General features: G+C 43.5%; 1 long non-coding RNA gene across 1 annotated transcript in view; it reads right to left on the bottom strand.

The window, feature by feature from the left end:
* Window positions 1-7,587: 7,587 nt before the first annotated feature.
* The window catches only part of LOC143267707 (uncharacterized), a 41,269-nt gene continuing 23,817 nt past the window's right edge, over window positions 7,588-25,039 (bottom strand). Inside the window, exons 2-3 of the long non-coding RNA XR_013043127.1 lie at window positions 11,451-11,524; window positions 7,588-8,358 (exon numbers count right to left, since the gene is read on the bottom strand). This is a non-coding gene — a long non-coding RNA (uncharacterized LOC143267707). The remainder of the gene's footprint in view (window positions 8,359-11,450; window positions 11,525-25,039) is intronic.

Below are 25,039 nucleotides of genomic sequence, written 5' to 3'. Positions count from 1 at the left end.
TTCATTGGGCAACTAAAGCCCATCCCAAGGTAAAATATGCATGCTTCCTAAGGATCCAGCCCGATTCCTGTGGCCCTTGTGATAAGATATTTGGTTGTTTTCATTTGAATAGAAATGGCTATTGCACTAGTTATTTTTCTTGTGGTTATGACAATATATCTGACTTATTTTGCTTTACAGTTTGAGAGATTTTAGTTCATAGTCCTTAGTGCTATTGATTCTGGGCCCATGTTGAGGATGTGTAGGGAAAAGGGTCTAAGGTATGAGCATCCTGCCCATGGCTTGATCCATGTACCCATGACTCAGTGTTGAAGACCAAACAATACTTTTGGCAGTACTGTACTTTCCTGCTAGCTCACTAAGCATGCTAAAAACAAACAAACAAACAAACAAACAAAAAAACACTATAAAAGCTTTCCCCTCTCTGTAGCATGAATCTTTTTTTTTAAAAGATTTATTTATTTATTTATTATGTATACAGCATGTATGACTGCAGGCCAGAAGAGGGCGCCAGATCTCATTACAGATGGTTGTGAGCCACCATGTGGTTGCTGGGAACTGAACTCAGGACCTCTGGAAGAGCAGTCAGTGCTCTTAACCTCTGAGCCATCTCTCCAGCCCGGTAGCATGAATCTTAAAGAGTCTTATCAATAAAATCAAACCTGAGGCCAGTTATTGGGGTGAATTCTGGAAGATCAGAGAAGCAGAACAAGTCACAGCTTCCTCACCTCGCCAGTTCCTCCGCTGATCCTGTTTCCTCAGACTGGAAGCCTCTGAGTCCTCATCCAGAATGAATCTCAGCTGAACTGCTGCTCCAAAGCCTGAAAGCTTAACCAGCCAAATGCTTCTAGTTTCTGGTCATCACGCCTTATATACCTTTCTGCTTTCTACCACCACTCGCTGGGATTAAAGGCTCGCTTCTTGGGATTTAAGGTGTGTGTCACCATGCCTGGCTGTTTCCAATGTGGTCTTGAACTCACAGAGATCTAGAGGGATTTCTACTTCTGGAATGCTAGGATTAAAGGTGTGAGTGCCACCATTTTCTAGCCTTTGTATCTAGTGACTGTTCTGTCTCTGACCCCAGATAAGTTTATTAGGGTGCACAATATTTTGGGGAACACAATACCACCACACCTTTCCCCAACCCCCTGCTGCCTCTGTTCCTGGACAGAGTCAGCTACCATTCTGTGTCTCTCCCTAAGTTCATTGCATGATGTGACTTTGTGGTATTCCTTGGCCCCAAATTGCCAAGATGCTCTTGTGCAGGAAACCCCTTTACATTGGTTTCATGTCTCAGATGGACTCTCCCCGTGCCTGGTCTTCTTGGTGTTTAAGCCACACAGGGACCCTATCCCTCATCTCCAGTCCATCCACAACATACTCGCCTTTCAGATCACTTGGGATCCTGTCCACCAGTAATAATTTGCTTAAGTTTCCCCTTCAGTCAGTGTAAACACTTCCCTGCATCTGAGGAAGTGACTATTGAGCATCTGGCACACCTCTGGTACCCTTGGAGATGGAGATACCCTCAGACACTGTATTTATAGATATGGCTGGCCCTCTTCATTTCCCTCCACTCCCACCTGCCAACCTCAGAGCCTCAATCCTGCAGCTTCCCTAGGCCCAACTGGGCTTTTGTGACCCTTTTCTCCCACCTTCCTTTTCTGCCCCCCTCCCAGAGCTGCCTGTACTCCTACAGCTTCTCTGTGCCCTCGTGGTTTTTAGGATACTATGTGACTCTATTCCCACCCCTTTTCCCATGGATGAAACCTCATTCCTGAGCTTGATGTTTTGTGACCTTCTTGCAAGACCTCAGCCCTCATCAAAACATCTAGTTTCACAGGTGGTTAGATGTCAGGGCCCAGTGTTGGGGTCCAGCCCAGCCCAGACCTATTGAAGGGTCTCTTGAAGTGGGGAGTAAGGAACTGAGAAATGCTAGATAGAAAATATAGAAGTAGATGAAGAGAAAAGATAGAGATACAGGATAGTTTCAGGAGGGCCCTGGGTCAATACTCAGCAGCCTTACGTTTATTTCTAATGGGCTTTTTATACACTAGCAAGGGGAGAGGCAAAAGAGCTCCCCTTTTCAAGATCAAACTAAAAACAAGTGTAGACTCTTCAAAACACCTGGTAACCATGCCCCATGGCAAAGCATCTTGTGATTAGGCCTTGAAGTTTAAGACACCTGGTAACCATGCCTTTGCACCCTATTATGTAGTCTTCGAGAGCAACATACATTCTGACTTTCTGACCTTGAGTCAAACCACAAGTTGGAATCTTTGTGGACTCCCACAATTAGCCCTGACCTTTGTTGAGTGTGGTGATGGCCCACTAAACAGCTTGGTTTTTATTTGATCCTCATTGAGTCCTGGGGACACTCTGCGCGCACACACACACACACACACACACACACACACACACACACACACACACACCCCGCATCCATGCATGCTCTATGATTCTCCCTTAGGATGCCTCTTAGAAAGCTTCCAGCCTCTCCACCTGGCACCTGACCTGAAAGGCCCCAAATTTATTTGCTTTTGCAATCAAATTTGGCCTCAATATCCTTAGGTAACTAATCCAAATGGCTGCCTAATGGCGCCCTAGGTCCCAATACTATTTAGGACCTTTATAAATACTTTGAGCAATCAGGGAAATGCAAAGAGATTCCTCATGTCCAAGTTTTCTCCTATTTCTGATCCAACCCCTCTGTCTGTTCTTCCTGTGCCCCAACCCATTTCCTCCTAGCTACAAAGCCTCAACCAGATGACTCCTCCACTACTTTTTATCCAGTATTGAGCCTTCATCCTACTGGCCTCAACCCACATCTCCTTTTCCTCCTCTGGTCTTTCTCATCTTCCCATCCCTCTCCAATGATAGGTCACCCTAATCAAACCTCTCTGGTGCCCACTTTTAGTCACCAACAGCCCTTAGTTGTTCCCGCTCCACCATGAGACTCCCGCTACCTCTCCCTACCTGGTATAATCCAACCACAGTTCTCCCTTTGCAGAAAGTCGCCAGGGTGGATGGCTTGGTCAGGGTACATGTCCCCTGCTCACTAAATGATCTCTCTCAAATAGAAAAAAGATAGGGGCCCTATACTGCGAATTCCTCCACCCTTACTAAAAATTTACAATGTATTACCTACTCTCACAGCCTCACCTTCCGTGACATTTATATGATTCACACCAACAGCCTTCTCCCGAGAAGTGCAAATGAGGCTGGGAGCAGGCTAGGGTGCATGCAGATGAAGTCCACCCAACTAATGCTGCCCAGCCAGCTGGGGCTGAGGCAGTCCTTAACTGAGATTCCTAATGAGATACCCAGGGGGCATTTTAGCTAGAGATCAATTTATAACTTGCCTTCTGGCTAGTCTCTCCAAGGCTGACCTAAAAGTGGTAAATCATGAAAAAGTCCAAGAAGTCATCCAGGACAAACATAAAAACCTATCCCAATTCCTAGATCACCTTACAAAGGCCCTCCTACAATATACCAATCTGGATCCTGAGACCCCCACATTAGAAACAACTCCTTATGATCTAATTTTTCTTCTAAAGTTTTCCTGATGTTAGAGCACTCAAATGCCTAGAGAGGGGACCCTGACTCCACAGGCAGAAGTCGTAGTAGTGATCTTCAAGGTGTACCATGGGAGAGAAGAGAAAATTCCCAAACAACAACACATGATGCTGGCTAAGGCCTTTCAGCTGACCATAGCAACTGCCTGGTATCTCTCACCTCCTAAAGCCTGAGAACTTCTGGGTCCCTGTTTCAAATGTGGCCAGGATGGTTACTGGGCCTGGGCCTTCATGAGCCCTTGTAACTACCTCGACCATGATCAAGGTGCTATCAAAAGGGACATTGGGCTGTAGATTGCCCCCATGTCCTTTGTGGCATGGGGGACATAAGGCCCAGATCACATTCTAGCCAATATTTTAGGCCTGGCCATGGGTGACTGAGGGTGCCTGGGCTCCATTGGCCTGACCACCACAATCTCTGACAGGGAGCCCCAGGTAGTCATTATGATATCAGGGCAACTTACCTCCTTCCTTTTGGACACTGGTCCTGATTGAGTTTTGGAGACCCACCTTTCATTCTCATTTCCCTATTGTTGGGGTAGGGGACAGCCTTACCAACCTTACCAAACCCCAGCACTTAGTTGTATCTTTAGGGGTATTCCCCTTACCCACTCCTTCTAGTGATACCAACTTGCCCCATCCCTCTGTTGGGGAGGGACCTCATGGCCAAAGTGGGAATCTCTTCCTTCACTCCCCCCATCTGCTTGGACCCTAGGCTCAATGACTCTTCTCCTTCTTCTCTTCCAAATCACATAATACGTTCTCCTTGCTGGCCTCTCATCTTTATCCCTGAGTATGGGACACCCCAAATCCCTCTATAGCCAAACATAATCCCCTTTTCACCACCCAGCTACAAACCATTTCACTCCCTGGCATGGCAAAAGTGGGATGTTGTCTGCCTGCCTGGTTCTGGATGTTCGGAAGGTTTTGTCTATGAGTCTGTTTTCTGGTGTGTCCGTAAGTCTTGGGGCAAACACGGAGCCCACACAGACGTGAGTCAGGCTCAGCTGAATGTCTGAATGACGGTGGCCGCCACATGTTTTGTTTCTGACTGGTCTCCTTTGAGTGTGTGAGCTTTCTGTCTTCTGTGTTTATTGATTTCATTTTTGTTTTCTCTGCCACTGCCAGCCGTTCACCACCATCATTAATGCCACTTGCCGCGACTACTTTGATGGCCAGGGCTCAGAACTGATCTTTGAGCTTTCTGGTCACTGGATTAGTTTAGCAGGGATTCAAATGTCTTTTGAGTGTGGATAATATTAAAGCTGATTTTTGTTGTTCCTCTGGCTCTGGCTCTGGAGTTGGGTTATGGCTCTCTTCCTCTAGACAAAAGCATGTTTAAAGGTTTCTTCTAAAATCTCTGTCCTATGCCAGGCAGGTCAACTGACTACGACAGAGAAAGGAGAGCAAGACAAAGGGACGGAAAGGGGCCTGCTTTGCCATGACCTTCAGCAATAGCTGCTGTGTCTCCGGTAAAGGGTTCAGTGGAAAGCGTGAGAGCTTACATAAGTTCTGAGGATTGACGAAAGTGCCCGAGGGTGTCATAAAAGTTCTGAGGATTGACGAAAGTGCCTGAGGGTGTAAAAGCTGATGTTTTAAGCTAAGCAAATACAGGTTGTAAAGATATAAAATCTAAGGTAATGAAAAACGTTTCCGATTTCTTTCTTCCTCTATTTTGAAGGTTCAGAGGTTCCATATTGATCAATGGGGTTCTGATAAGCTGATAAAGCACTGGCTACTGTTATCAGTCACAAGCTCAAGATTTTATGTTTCCTTTGATTGTCTTCTGAGTAAGTATTTAAAGGTGCTTCTCACCTTGCTAAAAACTCTCTGTTTAATCCAAATCTATATGTAAGGTTCTCTGGACAGAGGAAAAATATTCATACTTTTTAACCCAAAGATTTTACTATGACTCAAAGGTGTGACTGTTAGCTGCTTTTTCTACAATGTGAATTTCAAACAATGAAAATGCTAATATATCTAAAACTTTTATTTCTCCTTGTAAACAAAAAAATCATGGAAGCTTTAGGGAGTCAAGGGAGTCATAAGACTTGGTTCCACTTCTCACAGGTCAAATAGGCTCCAGATTAGTACAGCCTAAGTTTCTTCACCTGCCTACTCCTGAGAGTGATCTCTCTCTCCCCTTGTCTTAGGACTCATCCCTTCCCCCGACTACCAGGACTACAGTATTGAAAGTTCCAAATGTATGATTTTCCTCGAAGTTCCTAAACTTTAACTTCTGTCCCTACTCTGTGTCTGTTTCAGCACATTTCCACTTGGCTGACAGATAACACCCAGCTATGAGTGAGTCCTGGACTTGCTGAAAGCTGATGTAAACCAGTCTGGCCAATGTGATACTCCCTATCTGTTTAGCTGAGTCAGCAAACCAGATTCTTCTCATCAATTCTCCATTGCCTGACCCCCTCCAAGCCTTTTATTAACATTCCAGCCTTCTTGTACCCTGATGGCAACATCCTAATTTCAACATGAATTAGTTACAGAAGGGAATATATCACCCCTTATCCTCTAAGAAAGTCTAGAATGTTAGGTCAAAAGGAAACTCCCTGGCATAGGTGACAACATGGCTACTTCCAGTGCCTATTGGCAAACCAAGAAAGGCACCTGTTAAAACCAAATAGATCCAAAGCTATCAACAGGTAGATTCATTACCTGCAATGGCTCTACAATTTGATGGGGCACTTGACCTTCTTTATCCAGGACAAGGAAGTTATTGTGTGGCTTTAAGAGGAAAATCTTATTTCAACGTAAACCTTTTGAAAACCATTAGAGAAAACTGGTGAGGATTAGATCTACTAACAAAGGAGAAGAGTGGCCTTTGTCCCTTCCTCAAGGAGAAATGTTGCCTCTATGTCAACCAATCAGATATGGTAAAAGATGTGATCTGACAACTCCAGACAGATCTCCAAAAATGTAAGTAACAGCTTGGTGCCTCTGGCTAGTGGATCATTGACAGTCCAATATGGAATTGGACACTGCCTTTCTTAACCCCCCTTCTTCTCCTTTTCCCAATCCTATTTGTACCCTGTCTTATAGATTTCTTCAACAACAAATTCAAAAGATTTCTAACCAGACCATTAATCATTTGTTGTTTCGGGATTATCAGGCCCTGGCTGCAGAACCAGGGGCTTTTGACTTCTGACTATACCCAGATGGTGAATATCAAGCTTGCCCCAAGGACTTTGATGCCTCCATACAACAAGAAGTAGTTAATGATAATGCCATCCTGTTTCTGACCCCTGATTAGTTATTAATAGTAAACAAAAAAGGAGGAATGTAGGGGAAAAGGGCCAAGGAAAGAACATCCTGACCTTTATTTGACCCCAAGCTTGAGAACACCCTGCTCCTGACTTGACCCGAAGCTCTTGGCTTGACTCAAAGCCCCCAACTTAGAAATTCCTGCCCTCATGACTTATAAACAAACAGTACTTCTAGCTGTGCTGTTCCACTAGCTCATTGTGTATGCTCCAAAAACCCTATAAAAGCCCTCCCCTCCATCCAACCCTCTGTTGTCTCTGTTCCTGATCAGAGGCAGCCACCATTCTGTTTCTCCCCAATAAATCTCTTGTGTGAAGCTTGTTGCATGGTGTGACTTTGTGGTATTCCTTGGCTCCCAATTGCCAAGATGCTCTTGTGCCAGAAAAACCCTTACAGGATGCAATGGCAGTTGTGTGGAGGAGACTGCTTACTTCATGGTAGACAGGAAGTGAGGAAGAGACTGAGACATGGTACAGCCTCCAAAGGCACAACCCCACTGATGGGTGGGCCAGTGAGATGGCTCAGCAGGTAAAGGCATCTACTGCCAAGACTAATGACCAAAGTTTAGACCGGGACCCTCATGGTGGAAAGACAGAACTGATCTCCACAATTCTCCATCCTTCACATGTGCATTGTGGCACACATACAGAATAAATCAATCAATAAATAAATAAACACAGTACAACATTTTAATTAAATAAATTACAGATGTTTTGTTTAAAGGAAAAAAAGACTGGCTATATAAATTTATACAGACTGGCTATATAAATTCTGAGGAGCAGTAGAGTCAATGAACAATGGTTAGATTTGGAAGAGTTCTTTACAGGAGCCGGGTCAGAGCCAGTACCAGAGCAGAGGTGGAGGTGGTATTGCTTCTGCCTGGGATTTATTTCTGAACATTGTTCTCACTGTGTGCTTGCCAGGGACCCCCAGCATGCACATCTGTGAACACTCCCGGGATGAGCAAGTCTGAGTTGTCTTGTCACTGAGATCATTCAGGCACCTTGAGTGTTGGGTAAGCTGACAGTTCTGGAAGACATGGGTGGTTGGAATTCGGAGCTTTGCAGATCTCATCATTTTCTGCACTTAGATTCTTGCTGTGCTGTGGGAAATAGCTCTCTCTCTCCTTCCTGCCCATCAAAGTCATTTTAATGAGATGTTCCTGTACAGCTGTCTCCCTGCAATAAAGTCGTATCTTCTTGTTCAAAATATTCATGTTCAAGGCTGACTGGCTGGGCAAGTCTACTTGTTCCAAAGAATTAATGATTGCCAAGATCCACAGCCCCCCTGGGTCCCCAGCTTTGACCTCCTACAGATGCTGAGTATTTCCCCATAGTCTGCTAATTTGAATACGTTATTGTTCTGTTCTGTTCTCCTCAGTTTCTGGATGGGCTCAGGAAGACAGAAGGATCTAGACTAGGGTGTTCAGGTGCCTGGGATGGAACCTTATGTGGATGCTCAGGGGTAAGCACCCTCTTTCTTCATGGTGCCAGCTCTGCAAAGGGGCCTAGGAGGGTGTAAAACACATAGTATATGCTCAGTAAGTGCCTCTTATGCCAAAATAGATAACAATCTGAATTACAACCTGGTATTTTAAATTCCCCTAGACACCTAAAAAGGAAAAATATGATTTAGGTAATCTTGAATATATAAACTTCTTTAGGTACATAGGTCAAATATACACTTTAAATATAGTTCACAGTAATTGTGTATCATGTTTTGAAGTTTAGGTTATTTCTCCTTGTTTACTTTTTAAAATACACACTTCTAATAGACGATGTTCTCATTACTTCCTGTTGTGGTGATAAAGCGATGACCAAAACCATTCTGAGTGAAGAAAGGGTTTCAGTTACAAGTTCCCATCATAGTCCATCAGTATGGAAGTCCCGGCAGAAAACAGAGGGGTGCTGCTCACAGGTGAGTTTCCCATGGCTTGCTTAGCCTGCTTTCCTATACAGCCCAGGACCACCTGCCCAGGGGCAGCACCACTGACCGTGAGCTGGGCCTCCACATTAACCAAGGAAACAAATAACTACCATGTAAACTTGCCTCCACACCAGTCTAATGGAGGCCATTCCACAGTTGAAGTTCCCTGTCCTCAAATGTCCAAATCTTGTGTTCAGTCAACAAAAATTAATGAGCACAGATGACTTCTATAACTGAGCACCATTAATGTTACTGTGAGGATTACTGTAACGTAAATAAAGTAGGTGAGGCTCAAGGTAGATTAGGAGATTAGCACACACAAGGCCTTGGGTTCAACCTCTGACACCAAAATAAATAGGCAAAGACTTAGGTCAGTACTGGGAAGGTGGCTTGGTTGGTAAAGTACTTGCCTAGAATGCATGAGACCCTGAGTTTAATCCAGCAAAGCAAATATGAATAAATGAATGAGTGGAGAAATAAATAAATGAACTTAGGCAATGCCTGGAATGCTGTGAGATTCAAGAAGGATTTCTATATCTACCTGGTGTGTAAGTGCATGCAGTGTGTGTGTGTGTGTGTGTGTGTGTGTGTGTGTGTGTGTGTTTGCACATTTCCAGCCCATGTGTCTGTAAGCCAAATAGAACTTTGTTTATAGTAATAAATTGTTGCTGGCTCTGGTTGAAAAGATCCACATTCACCCCTGAACAGAGTCCAGAGACATAGCCTGAATGGAGGCTCTGGAAGGAGGCAGTGAGAAGACAAAGCCTCAGAAATAACAAAGCCAGTTCTCTGTGCAGACATGGCTCTCTTTCTTGAATTTTTCATGTTTTTTGGATGAATTTTCCCACCTCCTCTTACACTTCCTCAAATGAAAAGCTATTTATCATTTCATTCCCATCTCCACTTCTTTCTCCCAAACCAAGTGATTTTAGAAATGTCTAATTCCCCTGGATTTATTTGTGACACTCAGGAACTAATTTATTTATTCCATTTATTTTTTTCAGCATACCCATTACCCAGGGATTCTGGGCATGTATAAATGATATGTTTGGGATTGGCACAAAGGAGGTACTTATAGATGGGGAGTGAGAAAAGTCTGAAACATTAGGCAAAGGGACTTTTTCTTCTAGAAAGGCCCAGCTAAATAGGTGGCTGATGCAATTTTGTGCATGTGGGGTTCACTTTTCTCATCTTTTTATTGATATATTCAATAAGTGAAGCAGGTTGAGCAATGCTTGGGGAACCCGGAAGGGAAGGTGAAGGTTGCTGAGGGGCAGCTTGTTCAGGACTTGGCAAAGGCCTCTTTACTCTTCCCTCCATCAAGGGCAGTTATGATGACCCAGCATGTGGGAATGAGAAGTAGGAAGATTAAATGTTCAAGGGAGTCCTTGGATACATAGTGAGTTCTGGGCAAGCCTGGGCTAAATGAGACTCACACATTTATAAGACTTGACTCAAACTGGGATTGTCTGAGAAGAGGGAACCTCACCCAAGGTGTGGTGATATATTGTGTACCCTAATAAACTTGCCTGAGGATCAGAGGACAGAGCCAACCACTGGATTAGATATAGAGTTCAGGCAGTAGTGGCCGGCATACACCTATAGTGTACATCTTAAATGGTCTTATTAAATCAAAAAAAAACTCAGGTCCAGATATTGGGGTGATAGCTGAGAGATCAGAGAGACAGAACAAGCCACAGCTAACTTCACCTCCCCAACCTCTCATCTGTTCCTGTTTCCTCAAACTAGAAGCCCCTGAGTCCTCACCCAAATGGTTCTCTGCTGAACTACTGCTAAAAGCTTAAAAGCCCAAACGTTTAAAAGCCTAAAAGCGTCTAGTTCCTGGTCCTCATGCCTTATATACCTTTCTGCCTCCTGCCATCTCTTCCTGGGATTAAAGATCTGTGTCTTTCCTAAGCAAGACATGAGATCTCAAGTCTTGGAATTAAAGATGTCTGCCATCATGCCTGGCTGTGTTTCCAGTGTGGCCTTAAACTCACAGAGATCCGGAAGGATCTCTGACTCCAGAATGCTAGGATTAAAGGTGTGTGCAACCACTGCTTAATCTCTATGTTGAATATAGTGGCTGTTCTGTTCTCTGGCCCCCAGATAAGTTTATTGGGGTATACAATATATCAACCACATTTCCCCCCCTTTTTTTTGTTTAAAACAAAAAGATTATAACTAGTATAAGAAAAAGTATTTTATAATAAGTATATACAATATATATAGTCAGGAATAACACTAATAATGTCTAGTCCATTAACATTTGACAGATTCAGACAAAAAGCTCCATTATATACATTAACAATGTCTAGTCCATTAACATTTGACAAATTCAGAGAAAAAAATTCATTACTTATCCTATTTAAAACAAGTAGTTCCTTTTTAAAAGTAGATTCAATGATCTACCTTTTTATCTTATCATATCCATATTCTTTCTTTTTTTTCTTTTCAGAATAGATTCAATAATCTACCTCTTAACTATTTTCTCTTTTTTCTTTTTCTTTTCCAAACAGGAACCTTAAATCTAATCTTCTTTGTTTAGTCCTTTTCCTGATCATTAACAATAACAACTTGTAACCAACCATCCTAGACACTGACAATATTCATAACAACTAAAAATTAAACATTTTTGGTTAAATTAAAACAACCAAAAACCATCCACCCCACCTCTTAGGAATGAGGGCATCATGTTCTTAAAATTGCTTCCTGCTGTTTGTGGGTGAAGGCATCTTTGGGGAATCCTGAAAAGAAAAATTTTGGGTTAATAGTCAAGTCCTGGGAGAGGTAGCTGTATCATTTGTTGTCCAGTCTCTGCATAATGCGAAAGTGCAGGGCTTTTCTCAAGTCTTCACTTAAAAGCTTCTAGTTCCTGGTCCTCACGAGTTATACACCTTTAATCCTATCACTTGGGAGGTAGAGATCCTGTCTGGATCTCTGTGAGTTCAAGGCCACACTGGAAACAGGTCAGGCAGTGATGGCATATACCTTTAATCCCAGTACCAGGAAACACATGTGCCTTTAATCCCAGGAAGTGATGTTTGGGCAGAGAAAGGTATATAAGGTGTGAGGAAATGGATCAGCTGAGTAGTTGGCAAGGTGAGGTTGGCTGTGGCTTGCTCTACTTCTCTGACCTTCCACCTTCCACCCTGATAGTTGGCTCTGGGTGATATTTTATTAAAAGACCATCTAAGATTTGAACAACACCAAGGAATTCTCTCAATCAGATTGGCCTATGGGAATCTGTGGGGACATTTTCTTGATTAATGATTGATGTGGAAGAGCCCAGTCTACCATGGAAGGTGCCACCTTGGCAGATGGTTTCATATACGTGAGTGTGGTGAGGGTAGCACTTGGATGATGGTATCTCCTTGAAAGGGTTCTCTAGCAGTTACATAATAACTCTACCAGGACTTATGAGGGCAAATGAGAAGCTGATCAGTCCCTGTGGTGGTTTGAATAGGTATGGCCCCCATAGACTTATGTGTTTGAATGCTTGACCTATAGGGAGTGGTACTATTAGGAGGTATAGCCTTGTTGGAGTAGGTGTGGCTTTGTTAAAGGAGGTGTGTCACTGTGGGGGTGGGCTTTGAGGTCTTATTCTCAAGATATACTCAGTGTGGGACTGAGTTCACTTCCTGCTGCCTGTGGATCAAGATGTAGAACTCTTAGCACCTCTTCAGCACCATGTCTGCCTACATGCTGCCTAGCTTCCCGCCATGATGATTATGACCTAAACATCTGACACTGTAAGCTGTCTCCATTTAAATGTTTTCCTTTATAAGAGTTACCATGGACATGGTGTCTCTTCACAGCAATAGGAACTCTAACTAAGATAGTCCCCAATATGTGAGAGCTTTGAGAGGGAGTAAACTAGAAGAATTAGACTCCTGTTCAGGGAAAGCACAGACACTCACAGAACCAAAAGAATCAAAATGTTACTCCTTTTAAATCCTTTTTTTAATGGAATTGTTAGGGTCAGAGCCTACACCTTGCACTTCTAACAAGCTAGGCTCAACCACAGATAGGCCAATTAGTAAAGAGATAAATGCTAATGAAAAGTAGAGAAAGGAGATAATTGATAATAGCCACATTAGGAAGAGGAACAAAAGGATTCAATGACCTCTCAACTCCATCTTTGGAGTCCTGACATGAAGTTTAGGTTTAAACAGACAGCAAGAGGTGTGCACAGCTAAGCAGCACTGGCCAAGATGTGGTCCTGCCTGTCACTGACCCATCACTATCTCAGCCCCAGTCTCTCTGGCAGTGAGGTCTGACAAGTTGTCAGAACTGTGTGAAATCTCTGCCTGGGAGGCAAGTTCTTTCTCTGGCTGCTCTGGGCTCCAGCCTTTTCCTCCCCTGAGCTTGAGATCCCTATGGAAATTCCAGTTTCTTGCAGATCATTGTTTCAATAGTCTGGTAGCCAAAAGGAGGGACACAGTGTCTTTCTTTAGAATATCTTTGCTCCTGGTAGGATGGTTACACCTGAACCAGATGTGTGTTTTAGTGGGTCTCTCTCCTATCAGTTTGCAAGAAATTGCCAGCCATCCTTCTCTAAGCTTATTCTCTCCACCATGCAGAACCAGAAACTGTGCTTTGTCCTTACAAAGTTCAACAACATAGAGTGGCCAAAAGCCTGCATCAGAACAGTGTAGCTTCATATCCCTAAGTGCTCTGCAAATGGAAAGTATTACAGCAGGACTAATCTCTTTACCGCAGTAAGACACAGCCCATCATGAGTATACAGTGGTGGCATCAGCCAGATTTAACTCTGAATGGAAGGTTTTGGAACAAATGATTCGGAGGGCAACAAATAAATGATGTATTAACATGAGGAGGAAAACCTGCCTGACCTTGGCTGCTCAGAAGGTCCTCATGCTTGGCATGCAGGAGAGCCAAGGTACAAAACAATGTCAGTATGTATCAGTGGGCAGAAGGGCAGTTTGTCCCTTGGCTCCCACAGCCAGCAGAAAAACCCTAAAGCAATTTAGGCCTAACTAGGTCATCAAATTGTTCTTTGATTGTGTGTGTGTGTGTGTGTGTGTGTGTGTGTGTGTGTGTGTGTGTGTGTGTGATGTAGATGACCATTATGGTGTGGTCAGCCTTCTCATCTGATGTAAAGATTTTACTCAGGCAGCAGAGAGAAGGTGAAAACATCCTGTCAGGCATCCCATAATTCTGCTCACCCCATGTGCCATTTTGCGTGTATGCAGAAGTGGGTTCACTGTATTTCACAACAATCGGGACACAGTCCTGTTCCTTCTACCAGTCAAACCGCTGTATCCAGATCAACAACTTGGAGACTTCTGCAGTCTGCTGAAAGTCAGCCTTGTTAGAAAAAAAGTTTGTTTTTTGTTTTTGTTTTTGTTTGTTTGTTTGTTGGTTGGTTTTTTCTGAGCCAGGGTCTCATATAGCCCAGGCTAGCTTTATGGGCATCTGATCTTTCTGCTTCTGCTCCTAAGTGCTGGGATTACGGAGTGGTGGGTATTGGACCCAGTGCCCTCTGCATGCTGGAAGAGCTCTCTATCAACAGAGCCATACACCCACAGTCCTCTTTGGAACTTTTTACTTCTAGACCTGGTGGACTGCTGTGAAGCCAGGTTGCATTCCTTGGGATGCAACAATAGAGAAACTATTTTGAGCTGCTGATGCTGTGACATGGGTGTGAGAGGGTCATCTGGACTAGTTACTTCTGATCCATCATACTTCCAGCATCTCCAGGCTACTTTTTAAGTTGAGATAGGGTCTCATGTAGTTCAGGCTGCCCTTGGACTCACAGTGTAGCTGGGATGATCTTAAACTTCTGATATGCTTTCATCTCGTAAGTGCTGAGATTATAGGCATGCATCACCAGGCCCGGCTTATGTAGTGCTGAGGGTCAAATCCAGGGCTCTGTGTCTGCCAAGCAAGCACTCTAGCAACTGAGCTATATCCACGGCCCAGCCTGTCTACAAGCTTATGTGATGTCAGAAGATTTGAGCTGTCCCTGAGTGCATTTGTCCGTACACTATGGCCCACTCTGCCTGTCTAGTCTGACTGCAAAGCTTCTACTTAATTTTCAACATCCAGTGCAGCTATCACACCCACCAGGAAGCTTTCCTGACTCTAAGAGAGTGCTCACTGGTCTCCCTCTGCAGAGCCCTGGTGTTTTATGGACTTCCATTCCTCTGTTTATCCCTTTCCCTGGCTCTGTCCCCCACTAGTCTCCTATCTGCCTGATGAAAGGGGGTGGGGGCTTCCCTTCCACCCGGACCTCCTGACATGACGCTACAGCTAAAGCATGTGCTCCTGGGGCTGAGTCAGGAGAGTCGGGACTTCTGCAGCTGCGTCAAGTGACTCCTGGTGTCCTCCGGGGTTGTCCTTTGTTTCCCTCTCCTCCCACATTTACTTTTTCCTTCCAGTGGTTTCTGTGAGTTTCCCCACTGAGGTTGTGACTGTGATTCTGTTCTGTAGCTCGCTCTGAGCTTCCCATCTTCACGCAGAGGGCAAGGCGACTGCACACCTTACAGAGGAATGTCCCCGGGGCCCGGCAGCTCATCGCTTACCTTTTTGCACCTGCCAGCTCCTGGTGAATAAATAGATTTCACAACAAGGACTTCAATTATTTAGATCACTTAAATGTACTTATATTTAACTAGACAGTCTTTCATCACATAAATAGTCCCTGAAGTGAAATAAAATGACTTCAGCCTTTTTGAATAAATGGATATGACTGTGATGTCTATGCATGTCATATGAAACACTGGATATTAAGACTCCTAAGGATGACTATTATCTTAGCATAGAAAAGGGAAATCACTTTCTTAGGACCAAGCAGGTTGTTCATGCTGATGCTAGTTTCAAGTTCAAACAGTCTGAAAATCATGTTTGGATAAATCAGAGCCCTTTAAGAGAACTGAAGCTTTGAATGATGTATAATTAGGCCGTTTTTGTGCTAAAAATATTACTGCCTTTCCATATATTTTCAGTTAAAGTACAGAAAGGGTGAAAGGAAAAACAATAAGAAGATAAGCACATTACATGCCATGGTATGGATGACCTTGAAGACACCACGCTGAGTGAAAGAGGCTAGACATGAAAGGGCTGGACTACTGCAATTGCACTCACGTGAGATATCTGTAAGTAGCACATTCATGAAGATTAAAAAGTGCTTGGACTCAAAAACAGGCCTTCATGCGTACTAGACAAGTGCTCTACTGACTGAGCTCCATGGCCAGGCCACTGCATCTCTGAATCCAGGGGTGTCAGAACCACTTCAGACTGTTCCTTGAAGCCGCCATTCATGTAAAATGACTCCACCCCCTATTTACCACACTAGCGGGACTGTGAAAGCTCCTGTTCAGTTTACAAGGCTGACGCTGTCACACATGCCTGAATCCTCAGCTGGGGAGCTGAGGCAGGAGGATTGTTTCACTAGGTCGCTAGACTTAGCTACAGAGTGAGACGTGTCTCAAAACAAATAAGAGAAGATAGCAAAGTAAAATCTGTTTCCAGGAGCCAGGGAGAAAGGAAGCAGGGAGTTAATGGGCAATGGTTTCTATCTGGAATGGTGAAAGTTCTGGAAATAGATTGTGGTAGTGGTTGCACAATACAGTGATTGCATTTAATGCCAGTGAATTATAGGCTTAGAACAGTTCAAATGGAAAATACAGGCACGTTTTTGTGATTAAACCATGTGATAAAGTAAATGTTACCAGCAAGGAATGGTTTTCCAGAGTAACAGTTTTGCAAACTCAGACCAGAGATTCCCCAGAGGTGCCTGAAAAGGCATGGGTTGTGATTGAGAGCTCTGCCACTTGCTCTCAGCAAACAGTTTAATTAATCAAGGCCAGCCCTCTTCGAGCAGTTCATCCCAGCCTGCCAGAGGCTGGGCCCAATTACTGTTGACAGAGCCAGATCATTCAGGGTCCGAGAAGGAAACAAATATCTTAAACTTCCTCTTCCAAATTCAGGAATTATGCAAAGTAAATGCACTGTATCTAATGTCAATTTTACTCAGCATAAAGATACTCCATGTGCAGAAAAACAGAGTCATTTGAAATGCAAAAGGTTAGGTGAAAGAGGAAAAGAAAGAATTTTGTTCAAGCTTTGGAGCCCCGGGTCAGAGCTTACAGAGGTCATTCACCTCAGCCAGCTCCTGCTGTCACCTGGCCCTCAGCTGTCTGTCTAAGTGGCCGATATTGAGAACTGACTGATTTCCATGAGTATCTGTATTTCCAGCTTAAACAAAACAAAGCAAAATGAAACCAGAAAATCAATGAAACAGTAACAGGTCCCTCGCTGCCATGCCACTGATAGGCCATGGCTCCCACTTCTTTGCTCGGCATGTGGAATTAATAATGTTCTGTTTGTTAAGTTTGTCACAGAAACTGGAGTCACCTTGCAAGAAGGACCCTCACTTGAACTGCCTCCATTACACTGGCCTGTGGGCACATCTGCTGGGGCGTTTTCCTGGATTTCATGAGATCGCTGTGCAATGACCCACCCTACTGTGGGCAGTGCTGCTCTTGGGCAAGTGGTCCTGGATGCTAACAAGAAGCAGCCCGAGCAAGCCAGTAAGCAACACTCCTCCATGGTCTTGCCTTCAGCTCCTGACTGGAGTTCATGCCTTGGCTCCCCTCGGTAATGGAATGTCAACTGTAAGCTCAGCAAACCCTTTCTTTTCCAAGTTGATCTTGCTCAGTGTTTTATCACAATAACAGAAAAATTGATGAGAACAGGATTAGTATCATGAACGTGGTGAACCTAGCCGTGTGGTTTCGGAAAAGAATTATGGAAAGATTTTGGAGCTTTGGTATTGGTGAAATTATTATGGCCACTTCATGTAGTTAAAAGGGAGGTTTATTTTGTGGGGTAACTTACAAATAAAGGGATAGGCTCAAGGGTCTGGGAAAGGTGCAGTCCTGCGGTGTTCTCTGGAGAACTCTGCTCAGTCTACCTCCAGCGTCCAGGATCCAGGAACCAAGAGAGCCGATGCATCTGGATCTCGGGTCTTCAGGGTCCTCCCTTGGCCCTGCCTTGTAGGTGTGACAGTTACTGAAGCCTCAATGGGGGTTGGAACTTCCAGATCAAGGCTGGAATGGCTACCCACTACACTCTGGTCTAGAAAAGGTTGTTGAGTTTTCTGCACTTAATAGCTTTTGTAGAAACTTAGAAGATAGGAATGTGGAGACAAAAGGCAAATGGCAGAAGCCTGGCTTGTGAAGTTTCAGAGAAAACGCTCTGTCAGGGCTGTTCATGTAGTGTTTTGCATTAAAAACAAAACTGGGGAGTGTTTTGCTGTATCGGAACCATGGACGCTGGTGGGCTGGAGCTAGAAAATCAGCTCTGATTAGTAAGAGACCAGCATCACTGAGTGAATAGCCTGCTGTAAAGTATTTCCTTGGGGTCAGCACACAGAAGCTGTGGTCCAAGCAGCAGCCAAGGCTGCACATCAACGGACAGCCATGCTTGGCAATGTATCTTCCACAGACATAAAGGAGTCACAGGGAGCAGATGACGCTCAGCACTGCGCTGCAGGATTGGAGTTTTCCTGAGGAGAGGTTAGGAGAGGCCGAGTGTGAAGGAAATAGCAGCCTCAGTTGCAGTGGAAACTCCAGCTTCTTGGAGATGCCAGGGCCATGGATTACTAAGGAGGGCAGTGGGAACTGCAGAGTGGAGCTGGCCCCAGCCTGCCAGACATGCTGTGTGCTACATATGGCAAAGCCGGGCAAGTGAAGCTGCCCAAGCCCTTTAGAGCCCAGAAAATTGTATGTGTCCTAGATTCCAGACACTGGGCTACAGGATGTAATTTACATAGATGGATATTGATTTTGCTTTGTTTTTAATTGTTAACTGTGCCCTGGTTCTCCGCTCATAGAGTAAGAAAGTATTTAACTTATTTTTATTTTGTAGGAGCCCACTTGGGGCTTTGAGGGACATGGGACTTTGAAAGAGATGTTGGATATTTTAAAAAGACTGAATTTTTAAGTAACTGAATTTTTTTGTTTGTTTGTTTTTGTTTTTTGAGACAGGGTTTCTCAGTGTAACCTTGGCTATCTGTAGACCAGGCTGGCCTCAAACTCAGAGATTCGCCTGCCTCTGCCTCCTGAATGATGGAGTGCATCACCACCACCCATCTAAGTGACTGAATTTTTTAAAGACTGGGGGTCTTTTCGATTTATAGTATGTTTTATAGTATTGTGTTATTAACATGAATCCTGGGGTGGGACAATGAAGGAAACATTATGGTTTAATGTCTATGTATTTGTGTGTTAAGTTGAGTAAAGTCAACTATGCTGGTTAGTTTTTGTCAACGTGACAGAAATTAGAGTCCCCTGGAAAGAAAGAACCTCAAGTTAGGAATGTTTGTACGGCATTTTCTTGATTAATCAGTAATGTAGGAGGACCCAACCCATTTGGCCAGTGCCACCTCTGGGAAGGTGGTCCTGGATGGTATAAAAAAAGCAAGCTTTGTAAACTATGGGAAGCTAGCCAGTTAGTAAGCAGTGTTACTCCATGGTCTCTGCTTCGGCTCTTGCCTTGAGCTCCTGCCCTTGGTTCTCTCAGTGAGGACTGTTATCTGAAAGTGTAAACTAAGATAAACGCCTTTCTCCTCAGGTTGCTTTTGTTCATAGTGATTGTCGCAGCAGCAGGAAGCTGACTAGGAAACTGTCCACTGTTTAGTCACACTCGGTGGTGTTTTGATTGGTCTTTGTGGATATTTGGATTCCCTAGGTCATATGTCATCTGCCTTCCCTCTCTTTCCACCCACCACCACCTTATGCAGCCAGTGATGGCCTTGAACTCCTGTTCCTTCTTCCTTTGCCTCCCGAGTGCTGGGACTGTAAGTACACACCACCATGCTCAGTGTTTCGTGGTGCTGGGCATTGAACACAGTGCTCTGTGTATGCTGGGCAAGCATTCGAACAAGTGAGCTACATCTCTAGTCCTTAATGTCGCTTTCTCTCACCTCCTCAAGGTCACTTTCTCAAGAGTCCTCCCCTGCCCTGTCAGCTGTTCATTCCCTGTCATAGTTACTGTCCCTGTACCTTTGTTGGTCCTCCTTTCACGTTAACTTTTAGAAAATAATATAGGCATGATAGAAAGGTTCAGATGGTTCTGAAACAGAAGGTTCTGTGTTCTCTTTATTTCAGACCTAGCTACTACATAGGTCAGTCTTATGCCCCCAACCGACACGTAAGAACCTCAGGTGCATAGATTGCCCCTCAAAGCATTTGTTGTTCCTAGGTCAAGCATGGCTGCATTGGTGTCAGGAATGAATTTGGAGAGATCTTTATGAACAAAGATAACTCATGGGTCCAGATGGTTGGAACATCATGTAATACAGCCAAGGGCCTCCCTGTAGGTGGTCACAGCCATGCCTGACCTTCTGGACATACATTTCTGTGTTTAGAGGATTGAGTATGGTATACTTGTAGAAACTCTCTCCTTTGCTTTAGGGAGGCATTCATGGCTTCTGGCGGCCTGATCCCTGACACTGACCCTAAGGTTATAAAAACATTTTTTTCCAACTTCTAAGTCTGAGTCTAGTCAAAATATGACCTTACGAGTAACAAATAAATCATCAGGACTTGAATCACAAGCAAATAATAATAATAATAACAACAATAATAATCATTATTGTTATTATTATATTCTAGAAGAAAACCTCAAAGAACAAAACAAACAAACAAAACCACAATACTCTTTGGAAAGGTCAAATAGTAGGCAGTCCTTGGTTTACACAGTTCTGTGTTAATGGGAACACATGTGGATTGGAATCACGATTTGACTTTGTATGGTTGTCATTTGCATAGGTTTTGTAAATAATGTTCCACCCAAAATGTAGTGCAGTTTGTCTATCTCAGTAAAGGATGGTAGATTCCCTCATCGTGAAAGAAGTCAACGGAGATGGGAGGTCATGTCATGATCATTGCAAATAAACTAATGAGTACTCACAGTGACTGACTTGTCATTTCAGGTACACAGGCTGTTTTGCATTGATAAGATTTGTTTGGAAGTGTCAAACCTTCCCTGTCTTCCTTCTGCTTTTCATAATATCCACCAAAATGCAGTTTGTGTTACTCAGGATGACAAGACTCTGCTGCAGTACTAAACACCCCCTGAATCTCATGGCTGGGCACCATGTTTATTTCTCACTCTTCCAAAGCTGTTTACAGGTCTAGGTGACTGGGTCTCAGTCAACTAGTCTCCACGAAGCATCCCATGATCCAGGTCCGGGCAAACTGTTTCTCAGACTGACCATTAAAAGGTTTGGTCAAGAAGGGACATGGTCTTCCTCTGTCCTGGTTCATGACTAACTGCAGGGAAACTCAGAGCTGTCACCCACTTATATGCCCACAAACAAACAAACAAACAAACAACAGAAAGGAAGGGAGGGAGGGAGGGAGAAAGAAGGAAAGAGAGAGAGAGAGAGAGAGAGAGAGAGAGAGAGAGAGAGAGAGAGAGAGAGACCTAGCTAAAAGCAGATACAGCTACTGCACATTTCTGATCACATTCTCAGTTTCTTCCACCAACTACCACTACACAGCACAGTTTTCTGGTATTTCACTTGTCCCCTGTAAACCTCACTTCGAGGAGCAGTCAGTGATGGCATTTTCTCTAGAGATTACAGTGGTCTGAGTGTATTCTCCAAATTCCTGTATTGAAACTTCACTGCCAGTGTGATAGCGCTAAAACGTAGAGCCTTGGAGACATGATTAGGAGGGATTAACGCCATTATAAAGCAAGCCTCACAGTGCATCAGTCCCTTTCCCTCTCTGGCTTCTGCCATGTGAGGTTCCAACAATGAGGCGTCATTCTGAAAGCAGAGTGTGGGCCTCACTAGACACGGGCCATGCCTGTGCCTTCAGCTTGGGCTTCACACTTTTCAGAACTTGAAATATATTAGTTTTTATTACTACTTATAAATTACCTAGTATTTATTTATTTTTTACATTAGCCTGAATGTAAATGGACTAAAACAGAGATAAAATTCAAGGGTGGAAAAGAGATGTCTCCATTCATCTGTTCATGCATTTATCTATCTTCCATCCATCCATCCATCCACCTACCCATTCAATAGTTATCCACTACCCATTATATATAAAGCATTCGTCTAAGTGCTGGAAGTTCGCTATAATTGAAATGTGCAGAAGAATCCCCATTTTCTTGAATGTGTGTTTTAGTGGGCAAACAAACTGTTAAACACATCACAACATGCATGTATTGCCATTACAGAGTGTAATTAAGTATCACAGGAAATAAGGCCTGGGAAAGAGACTTGGGGATCATTTTAGATAGATTGCTCAGGGAAAGCAAAGGGAAGTTTGATCTTTAATAAAAGTCTGTTTTTGTTTTTCATATAAAGTGCTTTTGAGAAGTTAAGAGATGGCTCAGTGGTTAAGAGCACTGGCTGCTTTCCCAGAAAACCCAGGTTTGGTTCATGGTGTCCCACGGTAGCTTACAGTTATCTGTAGCTCTGGTTCCAAAGAATCCAATGCCCTTTTCTGATTCTGTAGGCACCAGACACATATGGTCATGTACATACATGCAGGAAAAACTCACATAGGCATAGAACAAAAATAAATGAAACTTTAAACAATGTTAAGTGTTTTGCATATGAATAGTTGGAAGGTGCTATGGGGAGTGATAGAAATTCTGTCCCCCAAAAGATTTTACAACAGAAGAAGGTGCTGGAAAATATGCAAAATGAATACAAGTCAAACATGATTTTTAAAAGTAATTCAATTCCAACCATTAACTATGTAGCAGGCTTATGATACACCATGATTTAACTTCCACAAACCAATGGACATCTTATTTTTCTCAAGCAAACATAAGCCTTGACTCAGAAAGGCTAAGTGATTTATCTGAGGTAACAGAGCAAGGAAGGCGCAGAGCTGCATCCCAGCTCCAGCTCTCTCCAAAGCTGGGCCCTGTTAGCATTCGTTTTGTTATTCCCTTGTCACTTGTATTTATTATGTCACTACGGAGTTGTCACTGAAAGCTAGTTTGCTTCTTCCAAGAGAAGAAACAAAGCAGGTCTTGTTGGAGGAGGTAGCATTTGAATTTGGCTTGGGTAGATGGTGCATTTGAAGTCTCTAATAAAATCAACCAGGTTTAGAGTGTGTTTGGAGAGGCCAAGAATAAGCTTGGCTAGAACTGGTGGGTAGAAAAATGAGAATAAACTTGTCAAAACAAAACAAAAAACCAAAACCCCAAATTTTGGGTCAGATCCCAAGATCTCAGGTGTTGACCGAGGAGTTTAACTTTTTTTAATGAAGCTATGGTCATTGCTGTAACTTCTGAGCAGAACAGAGTGAGGTAAGGATCTGTCTTCTCACAAAGAAATTGGCCTGCTGTGTGAAGGGCAGACTGGATAGGGACAGTCTGCTGAGAAAGAACAATTAGGAGCCCTGGAGAGGGCAAAGGCAGTGAGTTGAAAACACAGGAAGGAAATTTGGGGATGTTTCCAAAGTAGAATGGACAGCAGTTGGGAAAGAATGGGTGAGGAGGGTCCAGGAAGACAGGAGGAGGAATAAAAAATAAAAGTCACCTCGTGAAACTGTAGACAATTCTTTATTCTCCTACAATTTCCACTCTGTTTCTGCTTTAACGTTTTTATCTTTGATGCCCAGACAGGAGTCAAATGGGAGTTTTACTGCAGGCTCTTTGTGAGAGCCTGTGAATGCCAATGGAACAAAGCTCTTTAAATGATGAGCCGGAAGGCCCCGAATCTCTGCACCCAATGAAAATCTCATTAGTGTACCATTTGAAAAGCAGCACACTCGAATCTGACTTTGTTTGGCTTGTATGGTTTGATCCCTTTAAAGTGATAGTTTCTCAGGAGAATGGCCAGACTCGTGAGAGTTCAATTACACAAGCCAGAGGTTTGTCTGCTGGAGGAAGGAGGTGTTACCTTCTGTTGCTAGGTGACGGTCTCCAAAGCAATAGTTCAGTCTTAAAGGACCACAGCACTTTCTAAATTCCGTTTCTTTTGAAAACAAACATGGGCTTAAGACTATCTCCAAATTCCCTGCCTGTGTCCTAGCAAAGGGGTTCTGGGGTCGATTGTTTGCAGAGACAGCCACAATTCTTCCCTTCGCCCCCTGGAAGTCCCTTCTCACTTAGCCTTGAGAATTGCTTTCACCAATGAGACCAGCAGTATTGGGGATGTGACTTGGTGGTGAGTGACTGCCTCACGTGCATGGGGTCCCAGGTTCAATCCCCAGAACCCCAGCAAATAAACAGTGGGATGATAGCAAATGCAGCTGAATCTGAGACTTGGAAAACAGTTGGCATTGGGATTCATATTCTCTTTCTTCTTCTTGGAACCCCAAACTACAACTCAGGTTGGCCTTTGAAACATGGGAGGACAGTCAGAGCAGACAGGTTCCATTCCAGTAGAAGGCATTGGCCAATTCATGTGCCAGTTCATAGAATTAGTCATGGGAAAGGAGACCATCTACCAGGGATCACATAAACCATACCTGAAGGAAATCTCCAGATGGAAAGGATTGTGAAGTAAATTGAATGGTGAATGTTTTAAGCTGTTTGATTTAAGGGAGATTTGTTATAGAGCAGAAGCTAACTGGTAGCATCAGCGCCTTCCACTAATTAAAGATCCCGCTTCTGCCTAATGTCTAAAATAAACAGGCTGTCTTTCAACTTAAATAGACACAACACACCGTTCAGAAGCTGGTAACCTCATGAAAGGAATTCCATTTCACTTTCTTGACTTATCTAATCAATTGTGTACACTTTAATATTTTACCTCTTGTAGATCATCAACCAATATCAAAAATTTTCTAAAGTCAACGTTCCACAATTAATTGATCAGTATTTAATTAATCATTAATTAATTAATCAACAATTAATTACCATAAGCATCATAGTGATTTTTAGAAGGTTTTATTTATGTGTTTTTAATTTTAAAGTGCATTTGTTTTAATTTCATGTGCATGAGTGTTTTGTCTACATGTATGTATGTGCACCATGTTGTGCCTGGCCAGAAGAGGATATCAGGTCCCTTGGAACTGGAGCTGCAGATAGTTGTGAACTGACATATGGGTGCTAAAAACTGAACCTAGTGCTCGGAACCACCCCAATTCCTCCAGTGTCCAGTTCCTCAGGTTTCCTTTTTCTTTTCTCTTTTGTTCTTTTACATCCTGATCACAGTTTCCCCTCCCTCCTCTCCTTCCAGTTCCTCCGCATGACCTCCCTGCCCCCATTCACTCCTCAGTTTCTATCTGAAAAGGGCAGGCCTCCAGTGGATA

The sequence above is a fragment of the Peromyscus maniculatus genome, chromosome 11, assembly GCF_049852395.1.
Source record: "Peromyscus maniculatus bairdii isolate BWxNUB_F1_BW_parent chromosome 11, HU_Pman_BW_mat_3.1, whole genome shotgun sequence".
In the NCBI taxonomy this organism is placed as follows: Eukaryota; Metazoa; Chordata; class Mammalia; order Rodentia; family Cricetidae; genus Peromyscus; species Peromyscus maniculatus.
Note: the sequence above shows the minus strand (reverse complement) of the source record. Positions and strands in the feature narration are given on the sequence as shown.